Here is a 22,809-nt window from a genome sequence, read left to right on the forward strand (position 1 = left end):
TAGGAGCCCTAATTTTGCACATTAATCATGTTTTACAGTGGACTAGGAGCCCTAATTTTGCACATTATCTCCAATGAGCATTTCAAAGTAAAAAAAAAAAAAATCAATAAAAGTGGTTTTACACACACACCATACACACACACACACACACACACACACCAGTAAATATGATATATATATTTGATATGCCAAACTCTCCAAGTTCTATTTTAATATACATAAATCTACATTTCTCCTTGACCTCAATAATAGTAATAACGCACCCATAACATTTTGCATAAATTGTACATTTTCACACGTTATTATAACTGAGCTCAGTAGCTGTTCCATGAGGAAACAAAGGCAGTATTAAAATTATTTTGGTGACTTGAATTACAGCTGTTTTGTTTTTCTCTATAGTGATTTCTAATTCCTTATTTTCTCTTCTAAAATTTGTTTACTTTATCAATTATAAAAATGTTAAGGATATTGTAATAGTTCAGCTTATGTATATAATTTGGAAGTTATGATGTTTAAACCTTCATACATTGGAGAAGAGGCATCAGCAAAATGAAGTGGTATCCAATATATCCAACATTTGATGATTCACTAAAAAATAATTGTAAGTATTACCTCTCATCAATTCCATAAACTAGGTAAAAACCATTATTTTAAGTTTTTGTCAATAAGATATTTTGTAATATAGACATATATATTCAGATATTTAAAATTGTGATATTTAGGTCCTCCAATAGGGATTTAAAATTGAAAAATAGGCCAGATGTGGCGGCTGAGACCTGTAATCCCAGCATTTTGGGAAGCCAAGGGAGGAGGATAACTTCAACCCAGGAGCTGGAGATCAGTCTGGGCAACATGGCAAACCCCATTTCTACTAAAAATACAGAAATTAGCTGGGTGTCTTGGCATGCATCTGTGATCCCAGCTGCTCGGGAGGTTGAAGCACGAGAATCATTTGAATTTGGCAGTTGGAGTGAGCTGAGATTGTGCAGCTGGACTCCAACCTGGGCAACAGAATGAGATTCTGTTTCAAAAGACAGAAAGAGGGAGGAAGGGAAGGGAAGGGAAGGGAAAAGGGAAGGGAAAAGGGAAGGGAAGGAAAGGGAAGGGAAGGGAAGGGAAGGGAAGGAAAGGAAAAGAAAGAGGGGTAGAGGGGAGGGGAGGAAAGAAGCCTGAAGGAAAGAAGGAAGGAAGGAAGGAAGGAAGGAAGGAAGGAAGGAAGGAAGGAAGGAAGGAAGGAAGGAAGGATGGATGGAAGGAAGGAGGGAAGGAAGGAAGGAAGGAAAAAATTGAAAAATTGAAAACATTGAAAAATAACTTTTATCTTTATTGGGTAGAGAATAATCTACCTGAGCAATTAAATTTTAAAAAGTATATGGACTGTGTTTTATAAGTTATTTCATAAATTTTACCCTTTTTTGTTCATTAAGCTTGAGAAATTTTATACTTCTCTAAGTGTAGTATGGTAAAACATATTATCCAGTTTCTCTGAATATGGATATTTTATTTAATTATGGCATTTTCAAAAGTAAGTCTTTAAACGTTTAATCAAAATACATTGGCCGGGCATGGTGGCTCATGCCTATAATCTCAGCACTTTGGGAGGCCAAGGCGGGTGGATCACTTGAGGCCAGGAGTTCAAGACCAGCCTGGGCAACATGGTGAAACCCCATCTCTAACAAAAATACAAAAATTAGCAGAGTGTGGTGGTGCACACATGTAGTCCCAGCTACTTGGGAGGCTGAGGCACAAGAATCGCTTGAATCCAGGAGGTGGAGGTTGCAGTGAGCCAAGATTGTGCCACTGCACTCCAGCCTGGGTGACAGAGCGAGATTCTGCCTTTAAAAAAAAAATTAACATAGTATTTTCTTTATTATATTAGGAAGTAATGGGCTTATGAGTTATTTATAGCTTCAACCCACTGTCTTATTTATATTAGCCTGAGTAGGAAATTACCTGTTGAAATTTATATTGACTCATAACTATAGATCAGTAAATCTAAATGGTTTACTGACATCAACAGGAAATTTGAATCAGGAAATTCTTTAAAATTGTTATTCTTTTCTTCAGAAATTTCCTTAGAGTTAACAAAGATTTGAGTATTCTCTGGAACCCTAAAGGTGTATTAAGTGCCATATTTTATAGTATCTAGGCAACTTTATTTATTTTAAAATGAAATCACTTATCCTTTGTTATACTATAATAATATTTGCAAGCATGCTATATTCTAGAATTTTTTTTCCAGACATATTGTTAATGTTATCATTAGTCTCGAGTTATTTATTATGCTTCACTGATTTTAGCTATATGTATATGTCTAAGTGATCATACTTTAGAACCAAGTTTCATAGCACATGTTGAAAAACCTAACAATTATATTAGTGCAGGAGCTTAAAGGAAACAATCCAGCACCGTGACATGGAGGAGTTGGCTGTAGCTATTCCACATCCTCTTCTAGGCCTCTTTGTATTTGGCTTTGTTCTCAGAATTTTCTGTATCTCTTCATTGCAACAGATGCTCAAAGAGTTGGTTAAAATTCACCTCTAAGAAATGTACTACATTCTTTTCACAATAGCAAAGACTTGGAACCAACCCAAATGCACATCAATGATAGACTGGATAAAGAAAATATGTCACATATACACCATGGAATACTATGCAGCTATAAAAAATAATGAGTTCATGTCCTTTGCAGGGATATGGATGAAGCTGGAGACCATCATTCTCAGCAAACTAACACAGGAACAGAAAATCAAACACCACGTGTTCTCACCCATAAGTGGGAGTTGAACAATGAGAACATATAGGCACAGGGAGGGGAACATCATTGAGGCCTGCGGGGGGTGAGGGTGAGGGGCTAGGGGAGGGATAGCATTAGGAGAAATACCTAATGTAGACGACGGGTTGATGGGTGCAGTAAACCACCATGGCACATGTATACCTAATGTAACAAACCTGAACGTTCTGCACATGTATCCCAGAACTTAAAGTATAGTAATAATAATAAAACAACAATAACAAAATGAAATATGCTACATCTTCCCTAGCACTTTTTTCTGGCTAGAATTGAAGATCTGGTGAGTACCAGAGACCATCTCTTTCCTCTATGCTTGACTTTCATCAAAGGAGGTAAAAAAGCCTCATGGACACAACTTGAGGTGGTGGACACTGAACCTTGCCATTTCCGAAAGAAGTTAAAGAAACTGCACTCAGTGAACAAGAACTAGCCTTTCATCATTCCATAGGTATTTACTGATGGCTCCCTTAAGGCCCAACTGAAACGTAGACGGAGATGATGTTACTAGCTGAGCATTATTGAAGATTTAGTCCATGCCAGTCTCTGTACTAAGGCCTTAACCTCCCTTTCCTTATTTGCTCCTCATTGCCCCATGGAATAGATATATTAGTGTTGTTTAGATATGAAGAAACAAAGGCAAAAAGAGTGAAAACTGATGATCTCTTCACTGTTAACGCATTTTTACGATCTGTACTCCACTCCAAGTATATTTTATTAGATCCTTACATCTTCCAACAACCTCGGGAAGTAGAAGACCATTGATATGGCACACAGTTTGTCTTCTCCTTACTTTTAAAAGCTCTTTGGTGGACATAAAAGAGGTGTGGGAGATGTTATTTCCTCTAGTTTCGCCCCACTTTTAATCTGGAAATGGAGGCAGACACTGGAGAAGCCCAGGCTCTGCGGGTTCATAGAAATGGATGCTATTCAGATGTAAGCTATATGGTTTCTCAGGAAATAAAATGAAGTTCTAATAAAATGTACTGAAAAGTGATTATATGGCACTAATAATGTGGGACTGTCTGAAAGGAGAAACCTGCTTCTGAAAGAACGGTTTCTCCCTTTCCCTCCCTTTGAAGTGATTTCAGCTGTCCAGAGCTGCCTGAAGGAAATCCATCATAGAAAAGAAAGAATAGTCCTATAGTCCTATTCTAACCCTCCCCCTTCGTTTTATGTTCCCTTAATACCTGCCCCTCCTGCAACCTCATCATTGCTTTATGGCTGACTGGTGAAGGGAAAAGCTATTCCTAGCACAGCAGATGTAGGAAGCCCCAGCCAGATGAGCCCTGGAACTGGCAGTAAGTTTGGTTTGGTAATAAGGAAACAGCTCAAGAGAAGCATGGGAAAGGGGCATTGAATTATTCACTGAGAAACATTATCCAACAGTTGTGAGATAAATCTTGAAAGAGAGAAAGAGGGAAAAAGGGTGAATATGAGATGAAGAAAAGGGAAGAAAGAGAGGGAGAGGAAGAGGGGAGACATAGTAATTTTGCTTCAAAAGGCCTGCAAATTCTGGAGGTATATAAATCCTATTTGGTTCTGTAATATGAATATGAAAATGTTACACATCAGCCCCTTAAATTTATGCTAAAGTGACTGTATTCTTTTTATTTTTATAGCTATTAAGTCTTGCACATTAAGAGGGTATGCTTTCCTGATTATACCGTGACTAGGCATAAGAATGGGAATTATTTTCTCTGGAGTTTGTTATGAGACAGCACCCTATTCTTAAAGAAATTTGCATACATTTGAAGCACTAGTATACTGGTGTGGTGTCCTGTCTTTCTGTTTATGGCACCAAACACTGCCAACTCTGTCCAAGACTAAGAATGGGAGAAAGGATTGGGAATAAAAGGAAATAGATGGAAGTTTTAAAAGTGTTTAAAGAAACAAATATAAAAGAGAAAAAGAAGCCAGAATCATAAAAGATAAAGATTTACGAGAAGGCATTAGAAACCCAGAGTAGTACAGCTATAAAGGCCCATGCTTGTTACTTAGTACTACAGCTGTCAAAAATGCTTCCAGTAGGGGGAAGTTCAGTATATCACCAGATAGCTCATTTTATTTCTGAAGAGTTTACTAATAGAAGGTTCTCATTTGGATTAATTCAGGTTCTTCTTGTCTGGAATCTTAATAAATCTGGAATCTCTTCTATGTTAATGTTCTTCAAATATGTGAAGACAGTTACCACGTTTCCGAGTCGTCTCAGTTATTTCAGCCAATCCTCATGCTCTCTGGTTGCCAGATCTCCTTGGCACACACTTCAGTGTGTCAGTGTCCCTCTTACAATCTGGCACTTTGAATGGAACATAATCCTTCAGATGTGGTCTGGACAGTGTAAAGTTCAATGGGACTACTCCCTTTATTGATTTGAAGTCGACACTTTATTAAGACTCACACGAGGTTATTTGGCAGCACGTCATACTGTTGGCACACAGTGAACTTGTAGGCAGCTAAAACCCCAAGTTATTTTTTTTTCCATATTCACTATTCTTAAGCCAGTTGTCCTCTGTCTTGTAGAAGAGGAGTTTACTTTATGAATCTACAGAGAAAATGTTTTGTTTCTTGATGCTTTCTCTCATTGTTCCTGCTCTTTAAAGATCTAGAAGATATTTAATTTTGTCCTTCAATATGTTAGCTATCCCTCCTGTTAATTTTGGTGACTAATGTGTCGTCATCTGAATCATGTGTTCAAGAGTTTGAGGAGACAGAAATAACTTAGAACAAAGCCTTATAAATTGTTATTAAATAACTGACCTTAGGTTAACTTTGATTTGTTACTCAATTCACTTTGAATGGCACGTTCAACATTTTACTTACCATTCAGTTTATTTTTTTCTGATTAAAAGGATTGTCTTTTCTACAAGCCTTGTTGAAACTGAGATATAGTATATGTATAACCTCCCCAGATTTTGCATGCTGGAAGAAAATTACTTTTCTTTTTCATTTTTTAAGAGATAGGGTCTCACTATATTGCCCAAGCTGGAGTGCAGTGACCATTCACGGGTGCATTCAGAGTGTATGGCAGCCTTAAACTCCTGGCCTCAAGCAATCCTCTCATCTCAGCCTCTCGAGTAGCTGGGACATAGGCATGCACCACTGCAAGAAATTTAAGTGATATGTTTTGGGCATGAATTATTTTCAAACAATTTAAGGCCACTTCTAATAATCACCAATTCCTGTAGTAACTTACTGAATAAAAATCAACTTCCCAGCCAACTTGATTTTTTAAAATCAGGGAACCATAATCAACCTATTAATTAGTTTTATTTCTAAAATCCAGACTTCTCTCTTTTTTGACATTGAGATACTACATGTTTTCAGTATTCTGATGTCTTCAATGCATGCTTTAAAATATTTTCATACACATATCAATATTTAAAATATGGCATATAATGTAATGCACTCTGGGTTCTCAGTTTAGCTAACTGTTCTTACAGTCTGTTAGCCCATGAAACCAAGCACTTCCATACACCCTCCCTGGGTGAGGTAATGCTGAAAGCAGTCACTAGAGGGAAATAGAGGGCTGAAAACTAGGTACAGGAATGGTCGACCCCTGGTTAGGAGGACCAAGAGAAGGATAGGCTGGAGAAGGCTAGACCTCTGTAGAAGAGGCTACTCTCAGGTTTACCCCGAAATTCCGCTTTAGATATGGTTCACATAAGGACAGAGAGAGAACTGGAATGCAATCAAGACAGATCAGCCAGTCAGCACTCAGTTGGAAGACACATCAATGACAACATTTTTTGGAAGTTTGATATCAATGCCAGAAAATGACCTTGAAGCAGGAGTCTTGGTGTCATGGTTGAAATCTGTAGTCAAAGCTAAGATCAAAATTGCATCAGTTCAGCAACAATCGTTACAATTTATTGACTGTCTACTGTATGTCTAGCAATGAACCAATATTATGTCCCATTCTTGGAATAAGGTTTTGAAAGTAATATTTTCCCCATTTCACAAAAAGAAAACTGAAGAACAGGATTTAAGAAATTTAAGAGGCAGAACTGGGATCTCAACAGAGATTAGTTGACCTGCAAGGCATGTACTCACTATGCTGAAAGACTGGACAATACCGTATTCTGATTCAATAATTAGAACTCTGGGAAGAGAGCTCTATAAAAGCTTGACACAATTTTCTCCTCAACTCTAAGGCCTTCTCTCTTAGAATTTGTGGAGAGTGGACACATCTTCTCACTTATCATAGGCTTCTATTTTCTGTAATTAAATTTCATCAGTCCTTCACAGATTTGAAGTTCATTCTGCTTTTTTAGGATCATGCAAACAAAATATATCCTATTAATACATTTTATTTTCTTTCAAGTCAAGGCAAATGAATACTTCATAAACATAATGTATGGCTTTTTAGAAGTTATATGTAATGAATACAAACTTAGTACAGTGAAAATTCTCAGTGACAATTTGAATTTCCAATAGGATCTGCACCTCTTGGCCCAAATATTGGCCACATAAACATGGCACCAGGTCTATCTGGTAAAAATGCATATTAAGTAGTTAAGGGAGCAAATGTTTATAGGGGGTAAAATAATTTTCAGTTTTAGTATCTGTAAAGCCAAATATTAGGTGAACAGGTAAATGAATTTGGGGATAAAATGATCAGTAGCAGCACAATAAAAAGATTTTAAAAGCACTGAACCTTAAATAACTTAATGGAAGTAAAGAGAAAGTTCAAAAAATGATTCACAAGATAGCTCAGGCAATAAGGTCTCTGATTTCAAAGATGTATATTGATGTTTGAAAAAAATTGTCTCTAGAAATCTGAGTTTCAAAAGGCAATATTTCTAAACATACTGGAAGCATTCTAAAACAAGCTGGAGTACTATACTAATAAGCATGGTTCTTTATAGTTTTCCTATTCTGGGTTTCTAATGCTTTTCTCAAGACAGAGGTAATTAAAATAATATTTTACCATCAAAATCCATGTTAGGTCTTCCGATGGGACTTCTTGTGGTTTCCTCAAGTCACCAACGTCTCACCATGTTTGAATATATCCATTACATATTTCAATGTGTTTAAACCTATTAACAATGATCTCCCTCCTGTTTGTCTTCTTCCTCCAGAACATATACAAATAAAATTTGTATAAAATTTCTTCCTTGAACTTAATAATGTTTTCTTAGCAGATTTCTCTGATCGAAAAAACGTAATTTGCGAGGAATATGAAATAGAAAACAACTTCAGGTTTATAGACTAGAGACCCATAATTCATATTATTTGTTTGAGTTTTCACCTTTTCTGAAAATACAGATTTTAAACTTGGAAAAATAAATGGGATGTTTGTTTTAAATTCTGCCTCAGTCCAAATACTTGGAAAGTCCTGTATTTAAAAAACTTGAAATTTCATTCTAATTTTATTTAAGGTTAAACATAGAAGTGTCCTTTAAAAGTTCACATCTATCTCCCTTAACTTGGGCTGCACAAATTGTCCCAAAGATGTACATAGTTATTATGGCATTTTTTGATGCACAAGTAACCAATTGGTGATAATTTATCTCATAGCAGCGGGATAGATGAGCCCAGCTCACACTGGGCACTAACTGAACAACGTCCTACTTGCTGAAAATGGAAACTTATAAAAGTTGGGCTGTTTCTAAAATGTCCATGGGCATTCTAAACCTGTAGTCTGAGCGAGATGTCTGGAAGCTCTTAGAGATGATTTTTATTTTTTCTAATATAGTCATATCTTTCCCTTTGCTGTTTTCTTTGCACTTATCTGTCTTGTCTTATTTTGGTTCCTTCTGTCCCTGCCGTAAACAGAAGTATGTTCTTTCTTCTCCCTCTCAATTTCTTGACTTTTCTTTTCTTTTCTTTTTTTTTTTTTTGAGCATATATGAGCATACAGCATCTGTTTCCAAGCCTATGCCAGATGGATGAAAATAATTATTGGAGAAATCTGAGAAAAAGAAGATCAAGGCACTTTTAACATCAGCAGAAGATAATGAAAGGGTAGAACAAAAACTGAAAACCACAAACACTGTCAGGAGTAAACTAAAGTCACTTCTCAGAGTTTCCATAGATCCAATGGCACTGCCATAAATCTAGATTGAGAAAGTCCATTAGCAGTTATTGCAGATACACTTACCTTCTCCTCACCCCAAATTCTAAATAAAATATATCAAAATAAATGGACAGATTGGTTATTATTTAAATATTAACCCCGTTTGCCAGCTTCTTTTAGGTCGTAAATTTACATGGACTCATGGTAATCCAAATGACTGTATAATCAATCAGGATATTTAGAGAAAAAAAAAAAAAAGAATCAGTGGCAATACTCAAGCCCAGGTTCCATGCCATCTGCAGGGGCTGTGCCATAGTTTTTATTATAAAAGCAACTACTATTAGGATGCTGTCGGACTGGTTTTTCCAAGCACCAAATCCATATGGGTAGAAGTCAATAAATACCATGCAAATAATAATTACTAACATCTGTAGAGTGCTTTCCGGTCTACAAGTTGCTTTGTTTAACCTTCATAACTGTTATAATCCTCATTTATAGCTCAGGAAACCGAGGCTTAGGGAGGTAAAGTGATCTAGTTAAGAGCATACAGCAAAAAACAGTTTTAAACCACAAATTTCAACTCTAAAATGAAGTTTTTTGATTCCAAATCCAGAGCTTCTGCTACCTTGTGGTGCCTCTCTGAAAGTGTTTTAACAACAATAATGTTGTGATTATACCTTTTAATGTAATTTTTAGAAAATGTTGCCACAGTAGCTAATATTTTATGAGATCACATTTCTGAGTTATTTGTAGTATGGAAACTGAACATTGGAAAACATTATTGAAATCTATTTAAAAACTGTTATTTGGTTCATTTGTGAACCTCAACCTCCTTGGCTCAAGTGATCCTTCCATCTCAGCCTCCTGAGTAGCTGGGACTGAAGACATGCACCGCCATGCCTGGCTAGTTTTTGTAGAGACAGGGTTTTGTCATGTTGCCCAGGCTGGTTTCAGAGAGTTTGTAGTGATTTGGAAAGCAAGCTAGATAAAGCCTACTTTATGAAACATGTGCTTAGAATAAAATAGATTAGGATTTAAATCCATAAGAATAAAAAGCCACCTCTCCTTATAGGGAATATTTAATATATTCCCCTAGAACATAAAGAGTAAATTGTTAATCACTTAACAGGAAGAATAGGAGAAGGTGTTCTAAGACATTAAAAGCAAAAATGGGAAGAAATGTTTAAAATAAACTAGAAATCAGTGGGACCACACAGTCACTTAATAAATCTTTACTGGCCATTTACTATATATCATATAATGCCAAATACTTGGGGAAATTTAAATTTTATAAGACAAAGCCTATCCTTTTGAAGAGCTCACAGTGCAATGGAGAAGAAAGCAATGAATAAAATGTTTGAATTAAGAAGGAGAAACTTGTCTGCAGGAATAAGCAAGGGAAGTAAAATTAGATTTGAGTTCTGAAGGATAAATTGTATCTTCACAGGATGAGAAATGGGTAAAATGCATTTGGAAAGGAGCAGCTCATGCAATGGCATGAAAGTATGAGAAAGAGATTAAGTTCATGAAATGGTGACATGATCACTGCAAGTAGATCACCGGGTACTTGAAGGAGTGGTGAGAAAGGAGTCTGAAAGACTGCAGGGGCGGGTTTGTGAGGGGTCTTTGATGACACAATGAGGTGTAGTGACTTTACAGGCTCCAGGGTGCCAATAGCCTTATGCTTTTCAAGCAGGCAGTAGCACCCTGGAATGTATAATTTAGAAAGACAATTCCAGTGGCTTAATGTGGGAAGAGACTGGTGACAATGCAGCATTTTACAGGCAATTGCAGTTGTAGCAGCAAGCTGGGCCTATAGAATTATAGGTCCTAAATTAGAGGGTGTATTTTACTTTAGAATAATCAATGCCATTAATAATTGCAGTCAGTTCATAATATAAAACATTTTCAAGCAAGGATAGGTTTGGGGAGGAAGGCCTTGAGGAAGATTCATTATATAGTAAGCTAATAGGAATGAAGGCTTCAATGTGATGTCCGACGTCTTAGGATGGGGACAGTTCTTTTAGTTTTAGCTCTCCAAAAAGTATTTCCACCATTTTATTTAAATATCTCTGTTAGCATCCTTAAATATTAGGGATTTATTCTTCTTTTAAAAAAGTTAATTTCAGAGACCTCTCCTGAGAAAAAATAGAAAGATAAACTATGCTTGCAAAACTAATAAGCAATACATTGTATTGGGAAAAAATACAAAAATAAGTAGAGAACTGTTTATTTAAAAATGGAAGTGAGTCTTTAAAGTCATTTTTCTGCAACAAATATGGTCTTTTGTTACATTGAGTGGGAAAATCTTAAATCAAACTTTCCAGGATAGAACGTTAAAAAACAAAACCTATCAACTCTGAGCTCTCTCTCTACTGTTGAGCACAAAAACCAAAATTACAAAGGTACAACATTTACTTTCATAATTCATGGTGACTGATTTGTGTACTGAACACAACGATTTGCTTCCTTTGTGCTTATTTTAAAAAAAGTAACATTAACTTGCAAAAAAGACTCCAAATTGCTTATGTGGGAACAGACTTAAAAGTGAGACAGAATTTCATCTACAAGACTTAAAAATGTCTCTTAATTGTTATGATGTAATGGCAGTCTAAAAATTTTCATCAACAAAAAAAAAATCGGTCAAGCACACAGACCGTCTGAGACCATCTTGTCTGGATAACATCTTCAAAGTTAGGACTCAGTGATTACTAGTCTGAGTTCTATGCTAAGGTGCTCAAGAAAAACAACTTCATATTGAGTGACATATACAAGTGCAGCAAATCTTTTTAAATTTGCATGTTGTTTGGGGAGGCTTTTTAAAAGAAACTGTAAGCCAGCATATGGAAAGTTATAAATGCAGCCCAAGTTTGCTTGGAATCTAATTAGAGATGCCTTCCAGCTGTTGCCACTGCCTGGAGCCTCTATTTCCTCTTACTCTCTCCTTCCAAACAAACCATGGAAAAGCAAGCTGAACACCAGTTCTCCTGCCTGATGCAACATGAACTGAATTAGGCAGTCTGGCAAAAAGGAGATGAAAAAATCAGCCTCCTTATTAAATGTTGCTGTACATAAAGTGTACAATGAAAATTCAGCTGAATTAAGGACAGAGGTATAGAAACAAAATTAATGTTAAAAAATTTAAGTGCGTTACCAACAGCACAAAAGGCATTATCAATATTATGACTAAAGAGAGCATGATGTCTAATGTTCACCTATTTGTAGAAAAATGAAAGAATCTGTTAATTATTTTTCTATTTGCACTATGTTCTCCAAACTAGACACCTATGATAACTAAAGGCCTTTGAACTCCTAACTTTGATAAAGATCAGGTTCCTACATCATAGATTGGTTATTTTTCCTACATCATAGATTGGTTATTTCTCTGAAATTATTCTCTATGGATATTAACCTGTATATTTTGACTTTAGCTGATACATATGTACAAACAGATACATAACAGAGCTTAAGGCATGGAAGGTTGGGAGAAGGATGTATCATTGATGTAGCTCTTTGAAGAAAAATAAAATTTCAATATTTCAATATTTCAATATAAAATTTCAAATAGACTGAGAAGAGGGTGATTGTGGTATAAATTTACCTCTCCTATTTCTTTAATCTTCTACTTTCCACTAATTTCCCTACATTTTATCCTCAGCCTTTACCTTCAAGCATATGTCTCTCTCTATCTTGAAAATATCCTCTCTTTGAACCTGCCAGTTTTTAAATTGCCACAACATTTCTCTCTCCTTTGTTGCAAGGTTAAACCCCGCACACAGGCTACACCCACTCTTGCCATTTCTACTCTACCAATCCTTCTAATAAGCTCTCCAGAATCAAACCATTTGTGTTTTGGGAGCGGGATGGGGGTGGGAAGATAGAAATGATGACTTTCTTCTTAAAATAGCAATTTAAAAGCACGATCAAATTTAAATAATAACTAGAGCTGTCTGAAGAGAACACTTCTTTTCAGGCAAATGTGAAATTAAGTAATCTGTTTCATGTTGCGGTAGACATTTTTCTGAATGGCTCACACAGAACATAAACCTCAAAAGCCAACAGCATACTGTTGGGGGGATAATTTCTGTTTGCCCTCAGTTCAGTGTTCTGTCCCGTTAACAGCTCTGCCTCTAAATATGCATGACATTTCCTTTCAAAAATTTTCTGTTTAATGTTTCAAATGCACACACTAGAGCTGACTTAGTAAACCAATTCCCTAATAATGAGTCATCTGGCCAAACATGAGTCAGAGTAATAAAGCTCTGGAGACACTTCACTGTTTGAACTTTAGGGACATATATAAACCTGTGAACAATTTCACAGCCTCAAGAAAGAATTTTTAACTGTTATGAGAGACTGGGTAAGAGAGAACCAGCACTTCCCTGTTTTCATGTCTTATCTTTTCTGAATTTGTAACATTGATTAGGATAACCTCTGTTCTATCATTTTTTATTTACAGAGATTGCAATGATCATGTGTAGCATTAAAATACAAATTTCATAGACAGTATGTTTTACTTTATGTATCTAAAACATGTTTTTTTTCTTGAACATTTGGCAACTATAATCAACATGAGATTAACTGTTTCATCAGAATGTGTTTACATAGTTGCATATTATCAAATGGAATTTAGTTTCTGAAAAATGGAATGAAAGTATGGAACCAAATGGCACAGCTAGAAGTCAGAATATTACCCACCTTGTATTTTAGTTAATTTTACTGTGATCTATTGGCCACCCAAACAGATTTTTTTTTCTGAAAGTCTTCTAGTTTCTCTTGTCTTCAAGCCTATGTTCATTGGGGCATTAAGTAATGTACCTTCTATCATTTCTTCTCTCTTGAATTATTGTTCTCTTTCCATTCTTAGTGTTATCATCATGTTTTTTTAAGTATTTTGTTTCTCATCCAGACAGCTTCCTACTGGTTTCCCTGTTTTAGAGTTAGAGAAATAATAATGAGACATTGATAAAATAACAATTAGGCAATGATAAAATGATAAGAAAATGAGGCATTGACAATGAGTTGTAGTGGGTGTTTTACAAAATACACATTGATGGAGAATAAATTTTATGTGTGGTTCCCTACACCTGTTATGGTACGCCTAACTACAACTTAGTTATTGAATAATAGTTTCCTTGTATGCTTTTCTCATTACTGGGCTATTGAATTTGATGACAAGTGAAAATTTTGAGAGTTCAAGATCATCTGAAAAAGCTTCTCTACTTTACGAACATTGCTGTTTTAGAATTATTTTCTGTGTACCTCCAGTATCCTAGTTTGGATGTTAAAGTATTTCATGCTCACCTCCATGGTAGTGTTATAACACCGCAGGATTATTAGTGAACTGCCTCAACTTTAGTAGCTATAATTGATTCTGGTGTATTCATCAGAATGACAGCCACAGTTTGTAGAAAAGAAAGAATCAAATAATTTTCTTATAAAACATGTGTTTAATAGATCTGTAGCTTTTTATTTTTGCTGCTGCTGAGTCATTTTTACATTTTATAACTTGGTGCTGGTACTTCTTGAGAATGATTGCCTTATTAACATATTACTTATTTGTAACATTATGTCAGTAACTTATTTTCTTGATATGTTAAGAAAATTCCCTCAGAGTAGATTGAATAGACCAGTGTATTTCAAACAATGACCCAGGAGCCCTGGAGATTGGCAGAAGTGTCCCGAGCCTGCCTTAGAACGAAGGGGTTGAGGCTGGAACCTGCTCTAGCAGCTCTACTTTCTTTTGTTTTATATGCCGGGCTTCTTTTCCATCAAGAAATTCATTTGACTGAAAAGTGCCACAGTGAAAAAAGTCTGAAAAATTATAGAATAAGTTTCAAATCCAACAAGGAAATAAACCAATTTACCTATGGCAAACACAGGTAATGTGAAATGGGCAGCTCCTCTAGGTGAAAAATAAGGAACGGGAGAGACAGACTACAGTGCAGATCCTGAGCAGACACCATGGAGATGTGACATGCACACTCTGATCACACCTGGAGGAGACATCCAGCAGGTGGGAAGTGAAATAGCACTTACCCGATAACACAACCTGGCTTGCCTAAAGTTTTACACTTTAAGATTTAAAATAAAGGGACTTAGAGGAGGGATTTGAACTTGTAAAAGATTACTAGACTCTGCATTCTTTAAAAAATAAACAAGCACAAATGTTCTTTTGCAGGATATGTTCTGTAGTGCTTGTTCTTAAAATCTAAGAAAGGGAATGTTTGGGCTAACATGTTACATCAGATGGAGGTTGGACGTTTTGATTTCAGTACTATGTGTGGTAACTAAGGTGAATGCATTAAAACAAACATTCCTCTCAATGAAATCTTTCTCAGTGTCTGCACAGCTGTTAACTCTTTGGCCCAGAAAACTGCAGCAAAAGCCAGCAGTAATACAACTTATTCAGGCTGGCCCATAAACTGTTTAGTGAGTACTTTGCTTTTGGAGAACAAAAAGAAGAGATCACCAATGTGGAAAAGTTTTAATAAATGACTATGTTCCATAAATTAAAGTAAATGACCTATTTTTAGCCATTTTAAAATAAGAAGCAAAATAGATGGACTTCAAGTTTTGACAAAAATCTTGCCAGATGTAAATCCTTAAAAATTATAATTCTAAAAATGTAAGTGCAGGACCACCAACTGCTGCTCAGACTCTTTTGTCTTGACATTAATCCAAGAGAAAGGGAAAAAACATGTATGTTTGGCTGTGTTTCTCTCTCTCTCTTTCTCTCTCTGTGTGTGTGTGTAAACACTTGATATTTGATGCAATCAATAGTCTGGAGTAGGAACATTTTCATTTTGATGAAAATAGAGAGGGAAGTTGAGTTCATACATTGGCTCTTTGTGTTGATTTCTTTTTATCACCAACCATCTGACCATATGGATGCACTAATAATGTGCAGAGTTTTGGCTACAAGTCCAAAGTAATGAAGTAAGGGAGAATGGTGAATTCACCCAGTTCATTCTACTCTGGGACAGACGTAAGGCCAGACAAGCATGCTTGCCCTAATGCAGCACCCTTCCCCCACATTCACCTGTGCTGCTTTTTCTTTCTTTTGAAACGTTAGTAAGTGGCTGAGCCAGAACTCAGATGCAGACCGTCTGATACCACTTACTATGATAAATGAAAAAAAAAATCTATAACTGCAATCCTTCAAAATATAAAACCTAAGGGAGTCAGGAAGAGAAGGGAGAAACAAAGACTATTACTTATTGTTAGGCTTTGAAATGTGAAATGTAATTCTCAAAGAGATTCCTGTAACTTGTGGTACATGTCTGCTTGAGCAAACACCTTTTTTTTTTTTTTTGCTAATAGTTGAATGAATAAACTTGAATTCGTCCTTGACTCCTCCTTTTCTTCCTGTTGCATTTGTAGTTCATCAAAAAATCTTGTCTGCTCTATCTGCAGAATATACTCAGAATCCATCACTTTCCATCACCCCTCCCTCCATCCCACTATCTGTCACACAGGTTAATGCTGTGGTCTCTTTAACAGATCCACCTGCTCTCCATCCAACCTGCATGATCTATCCTCAACACAGCCACTAAAGCAGTTCTGTTGAAAACGAAGTTAGATCAGGTTCCCCTTCTGCTCCAAGCCTCCCAATGGCTCCCATTTTAGTCTAGTGAAAGTCAGTGCCCCTGCCTGGGCCTACATTACACTACAGGATCTGGCTTCTTTAACTGCTTTGAACCCATTTCCTTTTACTTTCTCCTGGTCTGTCTCTGAACTAGCTTAGAGGGGCTGTCCTGTAATGGTACTTGAACATACCAAGAGGGTTCCTGTTGTAACACTTATGCATTCACTCTTCTTTCTGCCTGGAAAAGCTACATACAATGACCCCTTCCTCGCCTCTCTTCTTATCAAGGCCTTCTGTGACCTTTCTAATATTCTCCTCTCAATTTCTGTGACTCCCAATCCTCTTTCCTGCCTTATCTTCTTTCTTAGAGCATGTCACCCTCTAGCATACTACATAGTTTTCTTATTTGTGTCTTCTTGCACTAGAATATGAACAACATGAAAACAGGGATTTTTATAGGTTTGTCAACTTATATGTTTCCCAGTGTATTAGTCCATCCTCATGTTGCTATAAACGACTGTCCAAGCCTGGGTAATTTATAAAGGAAAGAAGTTTAATTGACTCACAGTTCCACCTGGCTGGGGAGGCCTCACGAAACTTACAATCATGGGGAAAGGGGAAGCAAACATGTCCTTCTTCACATGATGGCAGGAAGGAGAAGTGCCAAGCAAAAGGGGGAAAAGCCCTTTATAAAACCATCAGATCTTGTGAGAACTCACTCACTATCATGAGAACAGCAGCATGGGGGTAATACCACCGTGATTCAATTACCTCCTGCGGGGTCCCTCCCAGGACATTTAGGGATTATGAGAACTGCAATTCAAGATGAGATTTGGGTAGGAACAAAGCCAAACCACAATCACTGAGTGTCTAGAACAGCACCTGGCAAAGAGTAGGTTCTCAATGTTGAATGAATGGATGAATGAACGATGGATGAATTTCAGGGAAATAAAAACGACACCACTTAAATCAAGGGCCATTACTTAATGAACCATTAGCTGGTAATGGAGTGTCACAAGGGTTACAAATTAGTCGATGAGTAGTTTTCTTCCTTTCAGAATTTCCAAAGGCATACATTTAACCTTGGGAGTTTCCTTTATGTAATTAAGAAATAATCACGCTCAGCTACATCATAGGTTTGAGGTGAGGATTAAACGACATAATCCAGTGTATTAACATAGATCTTGAAACACTATTTTAAATTACTTATGTTTTTTGTTTTATTATTTTGACATCTGGAATCATTCAGAGACACAGTGGAAAAGAAAACGGATCTAAAAAGCTCTATTCTTGGAAACGAACCACTGAATTATTTTAATTGTAGCAAATCTCAGACTATTGATCCAACTGACCCAATTTTCTTTTAGAGATAATGACAGTGAATTCCCTAGCTAAGATAGCTATAACACTTTAGAAAATTATGATATACGGTATATGCACATACACTGAAACTGATGAAAATCAGATAAAATTCATAGCTTCCTGATTTAAACAACACATTGAAATAAGCATTTGTTTTCTTCAAGTTCACACTGTGGTAGAAAAGGAGCACATAAAAAAGAATTATATTCCAAAACGTTTACATCTCCTAGTACCTTTACTTCCATGATTCAGTTCTCAGAAACTCATTATTCAGTTATCAGTTGCTTTTTGGTCTTGAACCAATTACTAAGCCTAAAATAAGAATATATCACTTATTTTATGGGAGAACAGACACACATTAATAGGGATGTTTCTTCCAACGGTCAACTCTATGAGACTTTAAACAAACTTTCCATTGCAGACTTTAGGAGGAAAAACACAAGTCAATTGACTTGATTCTAAGATAGTACTTAAATTAAGTAGTCATATGCATATAGCAAGTATTAAATAAATGGTGGGGAGAAAAAAAAAAAAGAGACAAAGGTGGCAATAAATCACCATGGAGCATTAAAAATCAAAACTCTACCACTGTGTTATTCAGTACGGTTTCCAGACCAGGAACTTCACCTTCACCAGGGAGCTTACTGGAAATGCAGAACCAATACCCCCACCCTAGCCCTCCTGAAATATTAGGGTAGGACCAGAGGCATACGCATACGGTTTTAACAAGTTCTCTGAGTAATTCTTATACATTACTCTATTATATACATCTTACAGTCCTAAATATCTAATTGTTAATATTTGAGAGGTTGTTAGGATCAACAATATATGTGGAAAATATTATAAAAACTTTTTCACAGTCAAATTTAAACAAAAGATTGTATAGGAACTAGACATTACTTCAAAACACAGTAACAAAAATAGAACTGGAATTATATTTTAAATGCCTTGTGGCATCTACAGTTATCAAATATTTAAGTTCTTCATTTCATCTCTCAATAAGAGAAAGCATAGTTTGATTAATAGGTTAAGTATTCTTAGAAATTCTGAAAGGTAATATTGACATCGTTAATTTATACATGAAACAAATAAAAAACAAGAACTTCTTGCAACTTCTCAAAACAGTATGGGAAATAATTTTGAATAAGAGTTTCTGGTTTTTAGAATAACTGTATCTACTTAGCCTGCTGTTGCTTTACTTTAATAATGAAAGATATTTATTGTTTTCTACTCTAAAGAAAGCTGTGCAAGGAGAACAAACCCATCCTGTCAGCCATCTGAATAATGTCATGAAAAAATCATAGTGTTGGAGTTGGAATCCTAGCTTCATTACTTACATGGGACCTTGGCCAAGATACCTTACTTCTCTGAGCTTGATTTCTTCAAGTGTGAAATGTGGATAATAATAATTACTCTAGAGTTATGAGACTTGGAGAATATATATAAAAGAGATACAGATATAGATACACATATATAGAGAGAGATAAATATATTTTTTAGAGATAGATATACTAAGAATATATATTAGAGAGTAATGTACATAAGCTATATTTCTTAGCACATACATGCCAAATAAATGTTAAATTGCTATTAACAAGATTTTATGCTCAACTAAATCTTTTAGTTAGGAAAAATGTATGACTAAACTACAGAGTTACAAAGATAGCCAAACTAGGAACAAAGTAAAAAATTGATTTCAAATGTTTGAGTTTATATTTTCAAAATAATCCTCAAAATAATTTTCAAAATTATTTAAAAAATATCTAAACCAAATAAAATTTTAATTTGAGTCTGAATCACTCCGTTCACATACATTCATTATGACCTTATCCTGTGCAAGAACTTGGTGTGTTCAAAGGATATAACAGTCTTTAACCTCATAATGTTCAACCCCAAAGGTAATTTTTAAAAATCTGATAAAACAATGTAAAAATTCTTTGGTTTCAGATTGAAGATTAGGGATAATGTTTTAAATAAATTTCTAATACATTATAAATTTATTTTAAAATTTTCAATTATAGTATAGATTATAGTAGAGACGAATTAATATTATAATACAGGTGTGCTATCAAATTTACAGTATGTATTAATATATTATAGGTTAATAATTGAATGGAGTTAGTATATATATAATTCATGAATTTTTGCTAGGTAGAAGTGCAGAAAAATTGAGTCAAGTAAATTGTGCACTTTGGTTTATTTTTAGATAGAAGGAACTTAAACTCATTTATGTGATGGTAGAAGTGCTTTAGTAGAGATAGAAAATGGCAAAGAAAGAATGTAAAATTGTAAAAACTAAGTCCTTGGGGAGGAAAAAAGTGGCTTGGGGAGGCATGAGTCTTTGACTGATGCGTGTACCTCAATGCCTACTTGAAGAGGAAGGCTGCACATATGGTGTCAATGCTAGTAAGTTGGTAAACTTGGTGTTGGTAATGAAAGGGTTAACTTATTATTGCTTCTAATTCTCAATGGAATTTTGAAGTAAGGCAATGAGCTGATGAAAGGATATTAGCAGTTTGAGGAGATGAGAAATTTGGAAATAGTAGTTCTGAAAAATGGGACACATAAAATAAGAACGTAAAAAAACTGCTGGCATATTTTAGTGCCTATTTTAGATTTGTGGTTATGAATTTAATTTAATCAAGGGTTGGTTGCCACCCAAATTTTTGCTACTGTGTCCAACTGCTGACTGGACCTTCTTGGGCACTGAATGTTGCCAAACCATGCCTATCAAGCCCATCTGGGCTTTGTGCATGGAACAATTCAGCACTCTGACAGGGTCCAGTCAGTTGCCACATCCTCTTTCTCATCTATGGCTGGTCCTTACCCTCTCTACTAAGCTTGAGAATAACCAAGTTTTAAAAAAAGCATATCATAGTATCTCCTCAGGAAGGGGACAATGACCCAGTGATCATTTTCTGGCATGTCTCCCTAAGAGGCCCAGTTGGTTGGTAGATTTGGTGTTGGTGATAGGATAGAGAAATTTTATTATTGATTATATTCAGTCAGTGGAGAGAGAATTCATTGTTATAAAATGAAGGTTTTGGGAAAAATAATATTCAACATCTCTTTGAACTCTAAAAATTCTATCACTCTTTGTTGGCTGCCACATCTTATTATACCCAAGAAAAAGTGTGTAAAGCTTACATAAGGTAAACCTAAAAGGTTTGTAAGTATGCTGTCATTTCTGATATGGATTCTACATATGCCCATTTGGAACAAAATTTATTAGAGTAGTTGAGACTTTGAAAATACTTTTCCCTTTCTATTCAAAATAAGTTCCCTGGAAGTTCAGTTAAATCTAAAACTTAGAATGTATCGAGCATTTATTATATGCCAGGTAATGCTCTATGTATTTTCTCCCTTATGGTCTTATTCAATAAGATAAATATACCAGAATGAATGGTCTGTTAAGTTCCTACTACTCTCATTTGATGAGGAGATCTACAGGCTTTAAGTAACCTAAGGTTTCACTCGAAGTGTGGAGCTGGGGTTAGACATAGGTATCCAATCCTATGCCTCCTGCTTCTCAGATAACTTCCACTTAAAATAACTGCTCTCTTTGAATATGATATAACTTAAAATTATGCTTGAACAATTACTAAAGTTTGCTACCAATCTGAATATCTATGTTCATCCAACTCTATCAAATATGGCATCATATCTCAGTTGATGAGCAATGGTAATATGATGTTAACAATTTTTAAATGAAAACATTCCTTTAGATTTTAAGCTATTGTACTAACAGATGAAAAATATGAAAGCTCCTAAAATTCAGAATGAATATAAAATGTCATTCTGACATTTTCAATGTTAGTCATAAAACACTTAACATAGTTTTTGAATATTTTCCCATTCAGAGCTTTTCACTTGGTTTAATTATTGCATAAATGTTTATTGAGATTCTGCTTATCAGCAAACATTCATTAACTATTTATGGGTTAACTTAAAGTTTCCCAGCCTGGAGGTAACCAAGATTATCAAGTTATATGGGTTTCTATGTGGCAGGCTCTATTCTAAATGCTTTAGGTACACAATTCTACTTAATCCTCATAATAAACCCCATGAGGTACTATAATGATCATCCCCATTTTCCCATGAAAAAACTGAAGGATAGCTAGTTGAAGTTATATGGCTGATGTCACATAAGTTCTTTGCTTTTAATCACTGTGATATATGTATATACACACACACACGTATACATATATATACGTATATGTGTATATATGTGTGTGTGTGTATATATGTGTGTATATATACATATATGTGAGAGAGATTTGTATATACATATAATATTTATGTGTTTTTTTAATTAGACTATGTGAAGTTTATAATTTAGTGTATTCTTGTACACTTAGGGATTAAGAGGAAAGAGGTAACTAAGTATAAAAACTGAAACAGAGGAATGCAGAAAAGACTATAGGAACAGAGCAGAATGCACTTGACTCTGCCTGAGGTGGGGTGAGAAAATGATCAGAAAAGCATTGGTGAGGAGATGAGGGTGCTAGAGGGTCTAGAAAGATGCAATGATGTTTTCCCAGAGGTGAATGAAGAACATTCTACCAAAGGAAGCCCTGCTTAGAAGGAAACAGGGTGGTATGAGGATGCAGCCCTCGTGGGAAAGTACAAGTACTCTGGCACTGATAATCCAAAGAAGGTATAAATGGAAAATTGTTGGGAGATTGCAGCAGAACCTTAGCAGAGGCCAGATTTTGAAGTCCCTTAAATGGAATGCTTAGAAATTATGCTTTAGTCTCCAAGTAGTGGAAACTTCTAAAATTTTAAGCGGGGAAGTGTCATGATTTCGACTATTGTAGGAATTTTACTTAGGTCTTATTGTAGAGGTGGATTCAGATGCTGTAAGCAATATAATAATTTAGGAGGTTATTGAAACAGTGATCATAGAGCACAGATGTTTCAATCCCTATGAAAACTAAAACAATATATTAATTCAAAACCATTGTGTACCTTTTGACTAGTAGTCCCAGGTTGAGCTGGAATTCAAAGCTGGACAAGATACATTAATAATATTCAATAACATGTTTTGAC

General features: G+C 35.5%; 1 protein-coding gene and 2 long non-coding RNA genes across 5 annotated transcripts in view; 1 reads left to right on the plus strand and 2 right to left on the minus strand.

Moving 5' to 3' along the window:
* LOC103236146 (uncharacterized) overlaps window positions 1-22,809 on the plus strand; it is a 189,237-nt gene that overhangs the window by 84,588 nt on the left and 81,840 nt on the right. The window lies entirely within an intron of this gene.
* ARSJ (arylsulfatase family member J) overlaps window positions 1-22,809 on the minus strand; it is a 76,828-nt gene that overhangs the window by 43,474 nt on the left and 10,545 nt on the right. The window lies entirely within an intron of this gene.
* On the minus strand, window positions 1,739-13,715 carry LOC140712015 (uncharacterized). The gene is made up of 2 exons (XR_012093411.1): window positions 13,509-13,715; window positions 1,739-8,669 (listed from the first exon to the last, which is right to left on the minus strand). It is a non-coding gene; the product is annotated as an uncharacterized lncRNA (long non-coding RNA).

Source organism: Chlorocebus sabaeus, chromosome 7 (genome assembly GCF_047675955.1).
Source record: "Chlorocebus sabaeus isolate Y175 chromosome 7, mChlSab1.0.hap1, whole genome shotgun sequence".
Classification (NCBI taxonomy): domain Eukaryota; kingdom Metazoa; phylum Chordata; class Mammalia; order Primates; family Cercopithecidae; genus Chlorocebus; species Chlorocebus sabaeus.